This window comes from Maniola jurtina, chromosome 19 (assembly GCF_905333055.1).
Source record: "Maniola jurtina chromosome 19, ilManJurt1.1, whole genome shotgun sequence".
Taxonomy (NCBI): Eukaryota; Metazoa; Arthropoda; class Insecta; order Lepidoptera; family Nymphalidae; genus Maniola; species Maniola jurtina.
In genome coordinates this window covers 119486-139736 of record NC_060047.1, presented here as the reverse complement: position 1 = coordinate 139736, position 20251 = coordinate 119486, and the positions used below count along the sequence as shown (strand labels likewise).

Sequence of the window (20251 nt, the reverse complement as noted above, 5' to 3'; positions counted from 1 at the left end):
GATATCCGTGAAGCATATTCCGGTACGTTAGTACATTTAAACTTTGCGCAATTAGAACGAACGAAGACATTTGGCTAACTGATGATTACTGATAAAAAACCATAAAAAACGAGATAAAAAAACCCTGTATTTTTATCACGCCCGAGGTCATCGACCGTTATCTACGTAGATAGGTGCTGAGGGGTCAATGTCGTGTCATAGGCGGGGCATTGACCCCAAGTTTTGGACGTTATACTTGCAGGTTTGAAATATCACTCAAAAAAAAAAACACTAAATCTATAAGTGTAAGGTGAATATTTATTGGTTTTATGTTTAGTTTTTTCTGGCATTTACATCCTGTATAAATAAATACATCACTGTATGGAATGTTGATGTTCCAAAACATGGAAGTTCTTTGACAATGTTTATAAAGTAGGTAGGTGCCTATGTGATTACGCATAATTATTTCAGTCAACCGGATGGCAGACTAAAGCTACGGCGACACCTGCGCGTCATGAACCCAGTATGCGGCACGCGATGCTGGAGCGTCCACGATACGAAGTGATATACACACCTACGCGACTGTTGTAGACACGTAGCTATATAGCGTCATTAATAATATCGTGGGAGGTAACTTCCGCCGCGCATCTGACGTTCCCTCTTTACAGTCGCTTTGGTCGCGCAGATTTGGATGATGCTTTAGGCGAGTCTGCCAAATGCCATGCGCTGAAGTCTGAATGTCCTTATTATTGAACTTAAAATCTTCATCGTAGCTCGTATATTACGCACATGTTGTTATTGCATCTGGACGTATAAACCGACGCTGTATATTGAACTCTATGCAGTTGTGGTAGGGTTTGTAATCGCGTGTGGTAACGTAGTGATATATTGAACGTGTGTAAAGTAAGGTTAGCGCGTGTTTCATCACGGCTCATTGCTATAATGGTGAATGTGTGTCGTTACTCACCGTGACGTGTGAGCGTCGTGTGATCGCTTTTTGTTTGCTAAATGAATGTCTGTCTGTTGTAGTATACATTCTAAATAATGTTTATTTTTGACATTTACGGACTAGCATAATTATCATAACAGATTAAACTTTGCGGACTCTATAAAGTATCTATTAGGTAGGTACATTTCCAATTCTCCACTATAACTGTGATCTCTAAAAAACAACTAATTAAGGATTTCTTTTCACATTTGTAAATGGCACCATACAGCCACTGTACTTATAGATTTTTTTTATATATTTATAGCCAGTGTCTAATAGGGATTCTATTATTAGATACGGGATAATAAGGATTCTAACAATAGCCCATACATCCAAGTCTGCTCAGGCATTTAGGAGTTACGGTGGAATAGAAAGTTACAAGCATAGCTTTGAAAACATTACATTCCTTTTTTTGGACAGTGGTGTAAGTAATAAATATTTTTTTAGCATGTTACATTTCTGTATAAAAGCAACTTAGTAAAATAATTTCGTCATTTCTATCTTTGTTTTGCGATTTTTGGTCCCAGTAGGATAAGAAATAGGCGAAAAAACAACTGCAGCTACAATGGTCCTTACGAGCATATTCTCTACAGTAGTAATAAATAGTAGCCCGTGAATAGTATAGATAGAACTGTAGAGATACAGTGTCTGCCGGCAATGGGCCCCGGGTGAGCGATTCCGAGCCACAAAAAATGGCCGCGATAGCGTACCACATTTTATTAAGGTTCCGTACTCGAAAAGTGCCGACAGGACCCTATACTAAGCCCACAGAAATCCAAATAAATACAACTAAGCCTCCGCTATCCGTCCGTTTATCCGTCCGTCCCCGTCCGTCGTGTCTGTCCGTCAGTCTGTCAGTGGACTATAACTCGTGAAGCGTGTAATAGGTAGAGAGTTGAAATTTTCAAAGTATGTGTATTTCTATTGCCGCTATAACAACAAATAATAAAAATTTCAAACTGTCCGCCCGCGCCGTGACAATAAAAAAAATGAACAGTATTGGGGATCTCAATGTCTATCGATTTTTTTTGCTCTGTTCCAATGACTTCTATGATTGCTGCTCACTTCAGCCACTTCAGCTTCAGAACCCGCTGAGCATGTCGGTTACTCTGGTTCCCCCACAGATAGTTTAAATTACTTTATTTCTCTATAGATATATATTACTTTTTATTATTGTCGCCGCGAGAAATGTACCCACAGTTAATGGCAATTCGAGCTGGCAGTCACGCCTGGCCGTGGTTACTGCCTGCAACTTTACAATGTGGCTGGAACAGGTTACAATCAACTTTAGTGCCTTACGATAAGGGCTGTGACGGGTGCCGTGAAAATGTTATGGCTTCCTCAATAACTGACAGGCGTCACGAGTGAGTGGCAGCGACTGCGGTTGTGGTTCATCGTGTCGTGATGGGAGCTGAAGAGCTTCATAGTTGCGTCGGCAACTTAGTTGAATGGTGAAGGCTTATCTGTGGTTTTGTTCAAACTTTTGTGCTCGGTATGATGCCCAAGCCACATTAACGGCCAACAACGCGATGTTCAACGGTGTTTCCCGTTAAACGTAGATGTAACCACGATCAACGTCCAACGGCATTCATAATGCCATTTGGCGTTAGACGATTTTAACCCCAATTCAATTGACATTAGACGTTAACCGTTCAAGTGTAGCCACTCAGTTTAACGCGCTGATTATAGCGATAATTATGGCGTTGTTGAGCATTGACGTTAACCTTAATTTAGCCGCAACATTAGGGGTACCCAGCGATATAAATGAACTACTAGATATAGTGATCGTCCCAACGAAGATCCTTAGTCCTCGTAGTGCGCTTTGATGTAGAAAATTGCGCACGTCTCATAGTTATGCACTTTTATGTAGCACTTAGTATTTTGGAAGTATTTCCAAAGGGTTCTCCATAATGTTCCCAAACAGTGTGAAGTCTATACTAATACGTACTTGGCCTTAGATTCTACTAGACTTGGTATTAGACTCTCATTCTCAGAGGAAATCCGTGAAATGTTGATGATGAAAGATTTGATGATACCGCATAAAAAACTAATGGGGTAAGGGTTAATTAAACTTCCATTTCCTATTCCAAGTTAACCTGCACCTTGCATAGTCACTTACCACCAGGTGAGATCTCAGTCAAGGGTTGACACTCGACAAATATAATGGTGCATGTTCTCCCAATCCCTCGCGATTCAATGGCAAAAAGATGAGGGAAGACATAAATCGAAGTATTCTGAACCACAGGCAACGAAATAGGTTGTATATCCTGTAGAACATCGATAAAGTATTTGTTACAAGTATTTATCACAAGTGCCTTTATGTCCCGCCGTAGAGTATGTATGAGTTGGGAATGTGAGGCTGGAGACATGACACTTCCTTTGATAGAATGGAAAGACAAGACGCTTCCTAGCATTTACCTTATACATAGGTACTTGTATGGAGACGTGGCATGAATGACTGAGTTATGAGACTCTTTACAATAACAGCTGTCGCTGTAGTTAGTGAAGTAAGTGACGACTAAGTTTACTCTTAAAACTTGAAATATAATCTGCTGCCTGCTGGCCATACACGATCAAGTTTACCGGCAAGTTGGCAGTGGAGTTGACACAATTTTTACACTTTGGTAGAACCCTCCATTTTTGGTATTTCATGGCACGACTTAATCTGTATCCTACTTAGGTAAGAACATTTCTCATTTTTTCGTGAAATTAACATGACCACATCAATTAATCAAAAGTCAAAACTCAGATTGCGAATCTAAGAAAGGCCGAAGTTTTCCAATAAGCAATACAGGATTTAACTTAATTAGAAGAAATCGTTTATCCAACTGACAAGCAGGGATTCCAACTAAGAATCTCTGATCGTAACCGAGCGCATCATTATTAAGTTTCAAGAGTGGCAAAGAAAGACTGACGTGTTCCGAAAAGCAAAAAAAGACCTTAACCTACTATAATCGTCATCGATGGCGAGATCCTCTTCATCTGACCCAACTCACAATCTCTCCTAGTAACCAACCGCATCATAAGAGCAAAAAGTAGACAGACAAATTATAATTCAAGTGTCAATTTCTCAGAAGGTACAACGTATAATAGTCTCGTACTAAATAGTGGGATGGTCCATTTGTGCAGCAATTAAGTGTACAGTGGGTAATTACTTCTGCGACGTTACAATGTGGAGCGTAGCTTTGAACGCGGAGCCAACTGTGCGATGGACGTGAATTAGTTAAATGCTTTATGACAGCCGTCCCGTGTCATATACTTTATGACGATGTGTCATAGGCTTGTGAGCTGTGTTTTGAGAACAACGTCGATGCTTGTAAAGTTGTAAATAGTGTTATCATTAATCTTATATGAGTGCAGTTCTGTGAAATATATTGTTTAAAGGAAAGATACAAAGGTTGGAGTTTAATGCTTCATTGAATTGGCACTTAGGTACTAAATAAACACTATCATGTTTAACGTTGGGAATGGAATGATGACTGTTTGCCAAAAGGAAAGACAACGAAAGAATTCACTATTCGGTTCTGCATGTCACATCTGTCAAGTTAGCTATATAATTTATCGAACACGCTGTGGGTACCTACATAGCAGACAGACAGACACTTTTTCCCACTTATGACATTAGTAGCTGATGCCCGCGACTTCGTTTCCCTGGATATAGATTTTTGAAAATCCCGTGGGAACTCATAAAAATATTAGCCATTTTAACCATGACTAACATTCCCCTTTCCCCTCCAACTAAGCGTAAAGCTTGTGCTAGGAGTGGGTACGACAATAGTGCAACGGGTGGGGTTTGAACCGCCGACCTTTCGGATTTCAGTCTACCCCTATAACCGTTGAGCTATTGAGGCTTCTGGCTTGATTTTCCGCAATAAAAAGTAGCCGTAACCTATGTGTTAATCCAGGGTAAAATCTATCTCCATTCCAAATTTCAGCCATATCCGTTCGGTAGTTTTTGCGTGAAAGAGTAACAAACATACAAACACGTTTATAATATCAGTAGGATTGGCTTACTATAGATGGATAGAACAGTAAATAACATAACAGTAAGTAAATGAGAAGGAAGAAAATGAAACTAAGAAGAATGTTGTAGTGCGCCGTGCGGCACAATGGAATGGCATTACATTACGCATTATGTTTATGTGCGCGATTCGTCGCGCTCTGCGCGCGGCGCGCGGCGGATCCTTGCGATTAGCCACACTATAGTACACTATACACGCCTAAAATGCATGTGCATGTTACCACTTACCACGATAACGTGAAACCCGTCACGAAGCGATACTGCGGTTTTAATCACTTACAAAACAATAGTAATTGCATATTTGTGATTTTTACGCCTGCTGAAAGTTTTCAATTGGAAAAGAACAAGATTTAAGATGTGTGTCTCAATCCGCACTTGGCCATGATGGACTATGCACAAGCCCTTCTCATTGTGAGACGAAACCCGTGCTCAGTAGTGACTAGTGAGCTGGCGATGAGTTGATGATGATTATACTAATGACTTCAATCTGAAATGTAATACAGGGTGTAACCAGAACGCTAGCAAAAATGAAGACAGGTGATAATACTGATGATTACTGATAAATTAATTTATCATAAAAGAACTACGAAAAGAAATTAAGAAAATCCTCTATAAGTTCACAATATATTGCAAATAAAACGTCTGACTGACGCTAGAGGTCAACGATAGTTCAGTAAATAGGTCACTCGAAGTCAATGCCGCGTCGTAGGTGGAGCAATAAATATTTTTCTCATTTTCATTTTTCATTTCCATTGACCCGTGTTTTGCACGCTATACAATGCGGGTTCGAAAAATATTAAATCACTAAAATTACAAGGTAAGACAAATGGTTATTGGCATTGGATTGTGTTAAGGTCTATAATACTAACGCTAAGTTACACCCTGTATGAAAATATACCATAAAGACAGGTTTGTCCGGGTTTTTGTGGACGTGATGTTTGTCAACCAGCTAAATCGTTTAGACACTCGCCAAAATCAATACTTGCTCAGTGTTTTGTCACCTCAATCATGTGAAAAGAAGAATTTATTTAAGAGTGTATATCTAAGGCCGCGCCTTACTTTTAGTTAAACCAACAAAAGAGGCGTTAAACGCATTGCAGCTCAAGCACAACCATTGCGACAATGATTTCCTGCGATTCTTCGCACGTCGACGATTGTTTGGGTTGCTGAGAAAACTTAACTTTTAAGATATTGATAGTACTAAGGCGATGTTAGTAAAACAAGCTCAACTATCTTTGTGACGATAAATTTCAAAAAACGAGCGTAAATTAAAAATTAGACCACCTTAAATGTCAATTGGATGACTGAGATCCCTACACCGGTTGAGAAAACAGCAGATAACAATTTTCAAACGGTTGAAGAAGTAAGAACCATCTCCATTATACACGCCTTTGAATAAAAGCAACCGAATTCAAATTCGTCCATCCGTTTGGGCTCTACGATGCCCCAGACGCACAGATACGTAAAACTTACAACACTCCTCTGTTCGCATCGGGGGTTAATTATAGGAAAATTCCATTGTTTCCATCGGTTTTTAAACTTAACTGTATGTCATCGGTTTACCTTTTTAACCCCCGGCCCAAAAGGAGGGGTGTATCTGTGTATCTGTCTGTGGCATCGTAGCTCCTAAAGTAATGAACCGATTTTAATTTAGTTCGTTTTTGTTTGAAAGGTGGCTCGATCGAGAGTGTTCTTAGCTATAATGCAAGAAAATCGGTTCAGCCGTTTGAAAGTTATCAGCTCTTTTCTAGTTACTGTAACCTTCACTTGTCAGGAGTGTTATAAATTTTAATTTACAGTTGTATACCTATATGTATAGATTGACCAGTAGCTCCTTATGTACCAGGTTTAAGGTGTTTCTCCAGTGTATAAAAGTTCACAACAGTATTTGAAACTAAAACTCGAATCGATTTTAGCTCAATTCAGTCCAACAGTCAGTCGACACTCGACAGGCGCCCACTTTTATGCGGGTTGGCAACTTCTCAAAATACTTATAATTATTTTTTTACTTTATTTATTTTTACAGAAGTAACATTTTTTTAAAATTATTCTTTCTTTCTATGTTAACTAACTACGTAAATGTAGATTTAATAAATTACTATTGCACCTTGAATTTAATTTCCTTTATTTTGGTAAGCTGTTTTTGGCTGTTTTTTATTATTTTACGATTATGGTTAATTAGTTTACCATGTAATTAGTGTAAAATTTATGTGTATGTATGTTTGCTTTTAAATGATTTTACATACATCGTACATGTAATTTAACTTTATACCTATTTATTTAAGGTCATTTTTTGAAATTCCAATTTTTAGAATCTGCATTCCGAAGCAGCGCGGTGGCAGTCACAGACGTAGCACTAAGATATACCTACTAGTTGTCTTACTTATATGAAATAAACATATTTTGATTTGATTTTGAAAACAAAGCAAACATACTTCAAGATTAATTTATGATCATTACCGAGTGCTGGTTAAATAATATGATTCACATAATAATATTGTATTAGTGACAGCCCTACAAGCGCGAGGCATAGAGCTGTCACGTGGCGCAAAAAACAGAAATCGTATAAGGCCGGAGCACACCGCGCGCGCCGCATACAGGGTGCGCGCTAGAGGTTTTGCATAATGCAGAGAAACCCGCGCCTATTTGCATTGTTTTGTGGCTTTTTACTTTTAGATTACAATTTAGCGCTTGACTGCGATTACGATACCTAGTACTCATATCTAACCGACGCGACGTGGCAGTTAAACCGAATTTACATTACGCGGCATGAAATTAGTTTCGTGACATTAATTTCATAAGCAATCTCACGTGTAAACGTCTTATTTCGTAATGCATGGCTTAATTTCACGAAACTAAAATAACATTCAACTAATTTCATAGCATAAACGGGACGTTAGGATACTGATTTTAACACATTCAATTTACATCATCTTCCTCGTCATCATCAACCATTGCCGGCTCACTACAGAGCGCGGGTCTCTTCTCAGAATGAAAATGATTTGATCATAGTCACGCTGGCCAGGTGTGGATTGCTAGACCTCACAGACACATGAGAAAATTATGGAGAACTCTATATAAGGATTTCTTTTTTCCTTTTGAGACATGGAACTCTAAAAAATGTTAAATTCACTCATGCAAATGTGAATTTCAAAGAGAAGTTATGTTAATTGACCAAATCTTCGCATGTAGGAATATAATAACTTGAAGTAAAAGTCAAGCTTGGAACCCTGTTCCCCCACAGCACACACAAGGTCACATACCCACTCGTAGGTTGTGCGCCACAAAGGTCGTCAAAGCGCGAGTTTTACATAATGCAGACAAATCGTAGTCAATTTGGATTGTTTAGTGTTTCAGGGTTCCCTACCCAAAGAGTGTCACAGATGTGACCTGCAGCTTGATCCAGCAATGCGCTGGACTTCAATTGCTTTTATACATTGCGTAATATTATTGTATATTTGATATAAGAGCAACCGCCGAGTTTCTTGCTGGTTCTTCTCGGTAGGAAAGGCATTCGGAACGTGTGGTAGATGCTTTTGAAGGTTGAAAAGTACTTGTAAAAGTTTAGTTCAATGAAAATATTTTGAATTTTAATTTTTTTTTTGAAACGAGAGTCGAGACACTAAGTAGCCTCCGCTATCAGCTGTTCGTCTGTCCGTCGTCTGTCAGTGAGGAGTACAGCTTCTGATGTCTTTTCTTGCGTTATAATATTATCTGCTACATTCCACTAGCACGTTCTGGACATCGTCTGTCGTGACATCTTTCTTGTAATTTGCTTGAATAATTTATGTGTGGTGGTACGGAACCGTTTGTGCAAGAGTTGGACTCACACTTAGTCTGTTTTTTCCACAAATAAATGACTAGGTGTTCGCATTTGAAAGTAAACACTAATCCGTCCGTGGTTGGATCGCGCGGCCAATCCGGGACACGAATTAACATAATTTATTGAAATTGAGAACAACGAATTTCTAAAGAACATTTAAATTGAATTTGTAGTTCGTTTTAACATACTCGGAGCATTAACATTAATTCAGTTATTCAATAAAATTGTAGAGTTATGAGACTTTGTAACAGAAACTGAGAACAGGGTTTTTTAGTAATAAAATAGATATTATATAACAATGTACGAATATCTATTTCCAAGGCGAAAAAGGCTCTGTGTATCAGTGGTTTTCATGCAAATCGCGTAATTTGCTGGTTCAAACATTAACATAACTATTATAAAATTCGTCATAATATTATACCTACTATATTTCAAAGCCAGATCATCTATGTATGCTATGTCTCATGCTATTATATTAAAGAGGATTAGAGATAAAGCATGAGGCACTGTCGCTTTACAAATGTAGATCTCTATAACCTATGAAGTCCTGTTTAAAACATCAAAAACAATATGTTATTTGAATAGAGGCCGTGTACTCGCTGCGCACGAGCATGCTTTCCTGATGCGAACTCAATTTAAATATATTTCGAGTTCAAAAATGATAATCACCCGCTTTCGATTCACTGAGCGAGTTTAATACGAACATTGTGGACGTGTGCCTTTGCCCTGAGGCCTCGGGGCCCGTCGATTCGTTCCACTTGTCTATTCGCCTGTACGTATCCCTGACAGCGCAATTTTATATGCGCCTACGTCGGAATGATGTAGCGAGGAAAAGTTCCGACACCAGAATGTTAGCGAAAATGTTTTCAGCGCAAAAAGTAATAAGATAGTTTCTTTCTCTAGTGTACGAACCATTTTATTTTATTTTATTTATTTAGATGGGATACCAGGAAAGAACAACTTATACAGGGTGTATCCAGAACGTTAGCAAAAACTAAGCGTTACTATTATACTACCCCACAGAAAATAGGGGAGTAGTCTGTGTACTACCCTAATACAATCCAATGCCAGTAACCATTTGACTCATCTTGTAGTTTTAGTGAGTTAGTATTTTTCAAACCCGCATTGTATAGCGTGCAAAACTCGGGTCACTGCCCCACCTACGATGCGACAATGACTTCGAATGACCTATTTACCAAACGTTCGTTGACCTTTAGCGTCAGTCAGATGTTTTATTTGCAATATACTGTGAACTTTTAAAATACAGGATTTTTAAAATGTTTGCTTCGTAGTTTTTACATGGTTTCTTATCAGTAATCGTCAGTACTATCACCTTTCTTTATTTTGCTGGTGTTCTAGTTACACCCTGTATGTATTAAATAATGAACGTCACATTGATGTCGAAACCACGTATAAACCCTACTAAGAATTGATTTTGAAAAATTTCAAAGAGTTCTTTAGAAAATGTTTGTTTTTCTTGTTCTGTAAAAAATGTAAATGAACGCGACCGAAGTTGCGAAAAAAAAAACTAGTTTCAGTTTGCTATAACGTCTTAGTCATGTTACTGAAGCTCTTCATCAGCTTATGTCCCCAAATTCGCTCTCGGTGTGTTGCAGGTGTGGGCGGGCGGCGGGCGGCGGATATCGGATTATGTGAGATGTGACACGGGACATGCAGCAGCCGGGCTGCTGGTTATCCTCCGCGGGGACAGGGGGGGGGTGCGGGTGACAGGCGGGGTGCGGGTGAGCGGGGGGGGGGGGCTGAAACACCGCCCGTGGAAGATAAATTGTTTGATATAAGTTAACGCTTAACCATTTTTTTTTTTTTTTTTTTTTTTTTTTTTTTCCGTGCTTGGCCTCCGCCCCGTGCGGACGTCTCTCCATGCGCTACGCATACCACCGCTCAGTTTCGAACTCCCTCGCGCGTGTTCGCCTCAGTGCCCTGCAAGTGTTCTGGATTGCCATCGGATTTGTTCCTGCGTTGTGTTTAGTGAAGTGTAGTTCTAGGGTCCAGGTTCCGTGAGTACACTAGTCTAAGCGCAACTTAGGTCCACACCCCTGTCACCCAAGGACGGGGACCCAACTAGGGCCTCACACTAGGTACCCACCTCCCTGCCTTGGCAGGGGGGACCTATTTTAACTACCGGGTCCACCATGGGCCCCATTTACCCCGACCAACCCGCTCCCGGGCCCCATCAGGGCCTGGAATTGCCCCAGACAATTTTCCAAGACCTAGACATGACAGCCCTTATATCGGACTTGGTTAGGTCCAACCCCAGCTACCTGAATAAATTTAAAATGGACCCGACGCGGAAGCCTTTGCGCTTCGGCCAACCCCCAGCTTCTCCTCCTCCGGCTATGGCTATGGAGGAAGAGCCACCGACCCCTAACCTTGTTAAGGAGCCTCACTCCATGACCCCAGCCGGGCCTTCAGCCCCTAAACCTCTCCCGAAAGCAACCAAGGAGCCTCACTCCGAGACTTCACCAGCCTCATCAGAAACGGAGGAATTCTTCACCACCGTTCAATCCAAGGCCCAGAAGCGAAAGCTAAAGGCCTCCAAATCCCAAGCGAACCCACCCAAAAAGGTAGGTATCGCAGTCCCAGACTCAGAGTCCCAGCCCTCCACCTCTCAGGCGACCCCCGAGGAAGAGTCGGAAGACTCTCCCATGGAGGACCCGCCAAGGGAGAAAGTCCCTCCTCTCTTCATTAGAGAGAAACTTAGCTGGCAGCGTATACTGCCTTTAATTGACCAGCAGGGCATCTCCTTCACGAGTGCCCGCTCGACCGCTATAGGCATTAAAGTACAATGCCCAACGTCAGGCGACCATCGCCTGCTGACTAAGACCCTCCGACTGGAGAATGTAGGTTTCCATACCTACGCTCTTCCCGACGAACGCGTGCTGCGCGTAGTCATCCGCGGCCTTCCCAAAGAGCTCAACACTGAGCTCATCAAGGCAGACCTCCTTTCCCAGGAGCTGCCAGTCCTAGAGGTTCACAGGATGTACCATCCCAGAACCAAAGTCCCCTACGAGATGGTGCTCGTTACCCTAGAACTTACCCCCGCGGGTAAGAAAATCAACAACATTACTTCGGTATGTCGCCTTACCGGTCTAAGAATCGAACCCCCCCATAACCGCGGCAGATTGGGTCAATGCCACCGCTGCCAATTATACGGTCATTCCGCAAGGAATTGCTTTGCCCACCCTAGGTGCGTAAAGTGCCTAGGGGACCACGGCACCTCCGACTGCCCTAGGACGCAACCGACCGAGGAGCCCCCAAGCTGTGTTCTTTGTAGGGCCCAAGGGCATACCGCGAACTATCGTGGATGCCCTAAAGCCCCCAAAGAGCCAAAGCGAAGGGTCAAACCGGCCGGCCGCAAACCCGCCGCAGCCCCCCAACCGTCCCAAAAATTTGTCCCCGCACCGGCTCCGGCCACAAACGCGTGGGACAAACCACTCCCCAGGGCTAATCCCCCTGCGCCCAAGCCCACCCAGGCTCCTCCAGCCAAGCCCGCCCAGCCAGCCCCGGCCAAGGCTCCCGCGCCCTCGCCTAAACCCCAAACCCTATCGGAGCAATCCCTCCAAACGTCCGCAGTTATTAACGCTGCGGATAATCTTAGACTAATCCAAACTGTCCTCGCCACTATTGACATAGTGGAGATGGAAGTCTTTGCCCGGAACTTCAAGAAAGATCCCGTCTCAGCACTCACCCAACATCTGGGTCTTCTCCTCTCCATAAATAAACTTAACTCAACCGTTAATGGGTAGTACGACCACAGGTAGATTAAAACCCCACTCCCTAGCTATCGCGTTTTACAACGCAAACGGCCTTATCGACCAAATGGACGAAGTCCGCGACTTTGTATGTGCACACCAAACCGACATCCTCCTAGTTCAAGAGACCTTCTTGAAACCTAGCAGAAATAATCCTAAAATAGCCAATTTTAACCTAATTAGAAATGACAGGGCCACTGCTAAGGGTGGCACTGCCATATACTACAGAAGGGCCCTTCATTGCACTCCTCTCGATCCTCCACAACTAACCAATATGGAAGCTTCTATATGTCAGGTGAGTATGACCGGCCATCCGTCGATCATACTAGCATCAATCTATCTCTCTCCTTTGAAAGATCTTTTAGAAAGCGATATCCGCGCACTCCTCTCATTAGGAGACTCCGTCATCTTGGCCGGAGACTTTAATGCTAAACATCAAAGCTGGAATTGCCGCTCCCCGAACACACGAGGACGACAACTAGAAAGACTGACTCATAGGCCCGATCTTAACTTCATAGTTATAGCCCCTGACACACCGACTCGATACCCAATGACCGACTTTACAACAGACAGACCGGACATACTCGATATAGCCCTTCTGAAGAACATCGCCCTTCAGGTGAGTCCCTTAGAGGTTCTATCCGAGCTATGTTCAGACCACCGTCCCGTCCTAATGCGGCTAGGACCCCCGCCCACCGCGGCCCCCCCGACAAAAACAGTCATTGATTTCAAGAAGCTCGCCGAGCAACTTAATTCAATAGACTCAGTGCACATATCCCAAATTCCTGACACCATAGATAACTTAGATGAAGCGCATGCAGCCTCACTGCACCTTACCAACCATATCCGCGATGCTCTCAGCGCCTGCTCCCGACAGATGCCGAACGGTTCCACCCGTCGACAGCTGCCGGACGACGCCAGAGAGCTTATCACAATCAAAAACGCTAGACGTAGAGCCCATGACGCATGTCCTAACGCCGACAACCGGAGAGAACTCTGGAAAGCCCAGAGGGAGGTTAAGGCTCGCCTTGCCGAACTCCGCGACGAACAATGGGACAGGAGGCTGAGTGAACTAACGCCATCGCATGTAGCCTACTACAGCCTGGCGAGAGCTCTCAAAGCCGACCCTGTCTCGGCCACTCCTCCGCTTTTACGTCCCAACCAACCTCCCGCTTTTGAAGATGTCGATAAGGCCGAATGCTTGGCCGACAGCCTAGAATCCCAATGCTCCCCGAGCACCATCTCTTTAGACAAAGCCCACATAGAACTAGTTGAAAACAAACTAGAAACTATCTTCTCTTCCGCCCCAGAAGGCGACCCCATCCCCCCGACGACTAGCGACGAAGTTCGTCAAATTATCAAGGAATTACACGCCAAAAAAGCTCCAGGTCCCGATTCTATTAATAACAAAACCCTTAAGCTACTCCCCGATATACTAATCAACCTCCTGGTTGTCATTTTTAACACCCTCATGGCGGGTTGCTCCTTCCCCGATAGGTGGAAAGAAGCTACCGTCATAGGAATCCCCAAGCCAGGTAAACCTAGGAACCTCCCTACAAGTTACCGACCCATCAGCTTACTCAACACCCTTGGCAAAGTGTATGAGAAAGTCATACTCAGCCGACTTAAGTCCGTGGTAGAGGAGAAAAACCTCCTAAACGACGAGCAATTCGGATTCCGATCCAGACACTCGTGCGTCCACCAAGTGCACCGCCTCACGGAGCACATCCTTCACAACTTCAATCGATTCAGCGTGAATGGTGTCCCTACGGGAGCCCTCTTCTTCGACGTAGCCAAAGCTTTCGACAAGGTGTGGCACGCCGGCTTAATATATAAGCTATACCATCTAGGCGTGCCCGAAAGACTCGTACACTTACTACGAGAATTTCTCACCAATCGAACTTTCCGCTACCGACTGGACGGGACTCTTTCCTCCCCAAGGCCTATCCGAGCAGGCGTCCCTCAGGGCTCCGCGCTCTCACCCCTCTTGTACGCGCTGTACACCAGCGACATTCCCAGATCCCCCGATGTCCACATAGCTCAGTTCGCGGACGATACCGCTCTATACAGCTCTCATGTAAAACTCCAAATGGTTAAAGCTCGACTCCAAAAGGCGGTCAGTAGCCTAGGCCACTGGTTCCGCCTCTGGAGAATAGAGGTTAACCCGGAGAAAAGCGCAGCAGTGCTCTTTCAAAAGGCAAAAAGAAAATCACTTGACACACTCCGACGGACCGAACTAACCCTTTACGACCGCCCCATTCCCTGGCAAACTAATACCAAGTATTTGGGTGTAACCTTCGATAATAAGATGAGCTTCAAGGCGCACATACGTAGAGTCCGTAAAAGGGCATCGTATGTTATGAGTCGTCTTTATCCCATGATTTGCGCTAAGAGCAAAATGTCACTCCGACATAAAGTCACGCTATATAAGACGTGCATCCGGCCAATAATGTCATATGCCTGCATCGCATTTGCACATTTGCCACCCTCCTCCCTCAAACCCCTCCAAGTCCTACAAAACAAATTCATGCGCATGGCCACAGGCTCCCCGTGGTACGTGCGTAATGTAGACCTCCATAGAGACCTCCAGCTCCCGACCATAGCTTATTACTTTAAAAAGCTTTCCAAAAATTATTTTGAGAAAGCCACCAAACACCCCAACCCCCTGGTAGTTGGGGCATCAACTTATACCCCCGACCGTAACGACCCTCCCGACAAAAGACGCCCAAAGCACGTCCTTAACGATCCCGACGACCAAATTATGACGGACAATGCTCCCTTTCTTGTAGGGCTACACGATTCAAACAATTTACAGCGTCTTCGCCGGCGAAGACGAGGACCCCGATTTCTTACGTCACCCGGACGTGGACTCACGCCACGGCCTCGGGGACGCATGGACTAGCCAGTCCGACCAAACCACCCATCCCAACGTCAGCCTAAGCCGTGGTCCGAGCCTCACAGGAGGCGCCCTTAGGAGGACGTTGCCCCCCGACCTCTTCATTTATTTCTTCGAGCCCTAGGGCTCATCCCAGGCGGAGCTTCGCGCTTGCCACCCCCCCCGGTGACGCTGTAGCGGCCAGTAGGGCCTACGCAGCTTAGTCAATCCGAAACAACAACTAACGCTTAACCACACCCGCATTCATAATTTCACACTAATAATATGAAGGCGAAGGTTGTGTGTATGTGTGTGTTTGTTCCTCTTTCACGCAAAAACTTGGATCTATCTGAGAATGGAGATAGATTATACCATGGATTAACACATGGAATGGTCTGTGTGACCGCATACATTTTCCGAACTATGGTCTCGGACGTGGCATGGATCGGGCCCGGCTTGGGGCCTATACATCATCCCCTCCATTATACTAGCTGACGCCCGCGTTTTCTTCCGCGTAGATTTAGGTTTTTGAGAACCCCGTAGGAACTCTTCGATTTTCCGGGATACTAACCTATGTCACGTCTCATGCTAAAACGTCGATCCGTTGCTCCGTTGCAACGTGATTGAAGGACAAATTAATATACAAACACACTTTCGCATTTATAATAGTGATTTAACGACTGTAATAATAATTTACTACTATATCCATTAATGACTTAAGTAATTATAAACGATCAATTTGATGATTTTGTTGTGTCGATATTTCGACCCAGATGCAAGAGTCGCTATCTACATTATAATATGTCGTTAAACCACGAAATAAGCATAAAATCATTAACAAATAAGTTATCCAACAAAAAGTAGTTAGGTACCTATGAGTTTTTGCATATCCATCAATCGTAGTGGGTTTTGACGTGGCATAGTACTTAGTTGAAGTGAAGAGCTGTGGCTGTGCTGAAATGGCACCGTTCGTTGCCCCGCGACGCGATCTCCGGCCGTGTACCTACGCGCACCAGAACACGATCTTCGTGGGTAGCTACATGCTACATAGTACTGAGCTTTGTGTTATTAGTATACTAGCGGCCTGCCCCGGCTTCGCGCTGCACTGTGGTGTCAGTGTGGTTATTTTGTTATATTATTTCAAAAGAAAAGGACAGCATTGCCGAGGAAGCTCTCAGTCGACTTTTTTTTATTCCAACATCTTGGACAATTGTCGTCATATTTCAACAAATTAACACAATTTTTTTTAAGAGTAAACCTTCCTCTTAAATCATTCTATCTCTTGATAGAAACTGCATTAAAATCCGTTGCGTAGTTTAAAAGATCTAAGCGAACAGAGGAGCAGACGGCGGGAAACGACTTTGTTTTAACCCCCGACCCAAAAAGTGGGGTGTTATAAGTTTGACGCGCGTATCTGTGTCTCTGTGTATCTGTCTGTGGCATCGTAACGCCTAAACGAATGAATTATTTTGATTTAGTAATCAGCCGTAGGACCGGAAAGGACGCCAATAGCAGATTTTTTTGTGCGCGATTGCCTCCAAGCGATTTGGGCGTAGATACTACGACAAACTCGAGATATAAACCCAGCTTAAGGTGGGTCGGATAGCTATTAATCAATGGGCGATATGGGCTGATTTACAGCCGGCGTGCATAGCTCACAACCGATTCTGAAGATGGATGATAATGCGTTTCCTCTCGCGCGCCGACCGCGCCGCCGCCGCTAACGGACGAATAAATAAAACATGACCGCGCGTAAATGGTTAAATATTCAATGTAAATATTCTTCAAGAATGAACGCTATTATCTTTGATATAACTTTATTAGTTTACACACAGCCGAGATTTGTCTGAGATAATATCCGGTTGCTTATTGCTATAACTTCGCTCCAGCCATCGATGTAATATGATTTAATATATCAGTGGTGCCCCAGTTCGCGCTGTAAATGCAGAAAATAATAACTAAATCAAAGAGGCAAATCTCAAATAGGTATATTTGAAGCCATTTTAAAGTTGGTGGCCGCCCGGTCACAATACGAAAGAGTAAAAATGTAGGTTTTTTTTTGTAGAATTAAAGTAAAATTTTTGGGCTCGCTTCAATCGTGCTCAACCTAAAGGCATTTTTGTTGACGAATTTCGTATAGCTAGACCTATTGCGCTGGCCATAGACAATAAAGTTTACCGTTAAGTTTGCAGCGGATTTAAGAGACGTTTATGTCACATGCAAAGTTTAAATACATATTAGACTTGTGCTTGACTTCAATCACTGCAAACAGTAGGTAATCAATAATCATGCACCCTAAGGTTCCTCTGCCTACTTGTCTGTTCACTCCTCTGTTGAACAGAACCAGAGTTCCAAAGAGTACGCCTAAACTAAACGCTAAAGTATTCACAGCTCTATGCGGGCATCTATTCATAGACAAGCCGCCCACATCTCCGTAGATGTAGTGACGTGTATAGATAGCACGACAAAAAGCGCCTTAGCCGGAAGAGCGCTGAGAGCTATTGTTATCATCAAAGGCGGGCGGAAACCGCTTTGTGTCCTTATCACTGATACGCCGGCGGCCGCGCACAGCGCGCGGTATCGCAGCCGTCCTAGACGATACTTGAGATTACATTTTGTTGCACCTACTATAGTTGTCGGCCTTATTTTGGGAGATCGGGGGTTCGATCCCGGGCACGTAACTATAACTTTTCTGGGCTATGTGCGTTTTAAACAATCATGAAGAAAAATATCGTGAGGTAACCTGAATGCCTGACAGTTCTCCATAAAGGTTTCACACACCTTTATTTCTGCCAGTTCGCACTCGGCCAGCGTGGTAGACTATGGCCTAAACCCTTGCCATTCTTAGAGAAGAGCCGTACTAGAGCCGTAGTAGATATAACCTGCACGCCACTGGGAGGTCCTCACTAAAATTGATGACAGTGTAAACTTAGCTTTATCTTTGCCACAAAATACTTATGCTTTGCCACAAAATATGACAGTATGTTGTGGCTTTACCATCATAATAAATCTACAAAGTCGAGGTGATGCCAAATGCGGGTACAAGCAAAGCAACTATGTAGGACTTGTATGCAGTCCAAACATAGCTCATATTGTATTTGGCTCTGTATCTGATTTCCTTTGCTATGACCTATAGTCAACCATCTCCTATAACATAACATCACGCAGGAGTGGATTCAATTCCGAATAGGGCAAACTTGAACATAACTTACCTACTGACCTTAAAGATAATAGACATCCAAAAATGTATTTTTAGGGTTCCGTACCCAAAGGGTTCTTTCTTCTTCTTTCTTAGCCTTTGTAAATCCATCGTTGGACATTAGGCCTCCTCACGTGCACGCCATTCCTCTCGGTGTTGTGCGAGCCTCCTCCAAGGGTTAAGGGTTAACCCAAAGGGTTAAGCAGCCCTATTAATGTCACTCTGCTGTCTGTCCGTGTGTCACAGGTCTCTAGCTCGTAAACTAAATGAGTTACAAACCTGAAATTTTGGTATTTGGTGTAATAAACGTTGACTCAAAACCAAAAAATATTGAATTAGAAATTCAATTAAATTATTTTTCAGGGGAGCTACCATACATGAAAAAGGAGCCAAAAAATTTTTTTTCTTACCCTAGCATGTAAAGTATTATTGTTTAGAACTGATCGAGTAGAGTACGAACATATTTTTATTTTTTTATCTTAATAAATAAGGAAATGGGGGGCCGTCAAAGTTGTTGATGATGTTCAAAATTATGTATGGAACCCTAAAAGAGCGAGGATCGACTCGCACTTGACCGGTTATTATTTTTACTTTGATGGGCAGCTATTAAGTGGGCAATAACTATTAGAAAACCTACCTTTACCTAAAAGCGAGGATGACGTCACAGACGACTGATCATTAAAGTGTTTCAACTATCGGTCAAGTGAGGATGTTTAAAGTCAAATACCACTTGAAATGACGCTGTAATGATGACGAGCACAAACAGGACTGCGCTACCAGCTACCACTCACGGAATAATCACGTCATTTTTGAATGAAAAAGAGCAGAAGATATTTTGTTGGCATAGAGTATTGACTAAAGATTCAATGGTAGAGGTTTATTTCGTAGGTACATCTTATTGTAATAATAACCTTATCTTAAGAGGGCTCTCTCCGTCACTCATTTCCACTCGTTTCATACAATCGTAGTTCCAATTTCATTTGAATACTAAGCAATCTAAGTCCATGAAATTTTGCAGACATATTCTAGAAACTAATATCTATGTCTGTGGTTTTCCAGATTTCTGTTAAAATATTCGGTTTCAAAGTTACGCGGTCTTAAAATTTTCATACAAATCTTGGAGCCCCTGTAATTTTAAAACTACATATTTTTAGAAAAATCTAAAACACCACAGACACAGATATTAGTTTCTAGAATATGTCTGCAAAATTTCATGGACTATGGTTGCTTAATATTCAAATGAAATTGGAACTACGATTGTATGAAACGAGTGGAAACGAGTGACGGAGAGAGCCCTGTTAAACTAAACATTTCTGTCATATATTATTTGTCGTGTAGGTATTACTCATGACTTGTGGGAGTTAAAATAAATAAAAAAATAAATAAAATCAACTCTGTAGCGTCAGCGCATCGCCTCGCTTGCAAGCTGTCCACGCGCGGACGGCGAGTCTGCTCTCATGCTTGCTTTCCGTTAACTGATCATTGCCAAATGCCAACGCACGAATCCCAAATAGACCACGCGCTGCCCGCGAGTGATTTTTAGGGATATTCTAGTGCCGAATCGCTTACAGTAGCATGGGATAATGGGATAAT

General features: G+C 42.9%; 1 long non-coding RNA gene across 1 annotated transcript; it reads right to left on the bottom strand.

Moving 5' to 3' along the window:
• Nucleotides 1-15435: 15435 nt before the first annotated feature.
• LOC123874845 lies at nt 15436-16847 on the bottom strand. Its single transcript, XR_006798019.1, has 3 exons — nt 16838-16847; nt 16108-16110; nt 15436-15700 (listed from the first exon to the last, which is right to left on the bottom strand). It is a non-coding gene; the product is annotated as an uncharacterized LOC123874845 (long non-coding RNA).
• Between the last annotated feature and the right edge of the window lie 3404 nt (nt 16848-20251).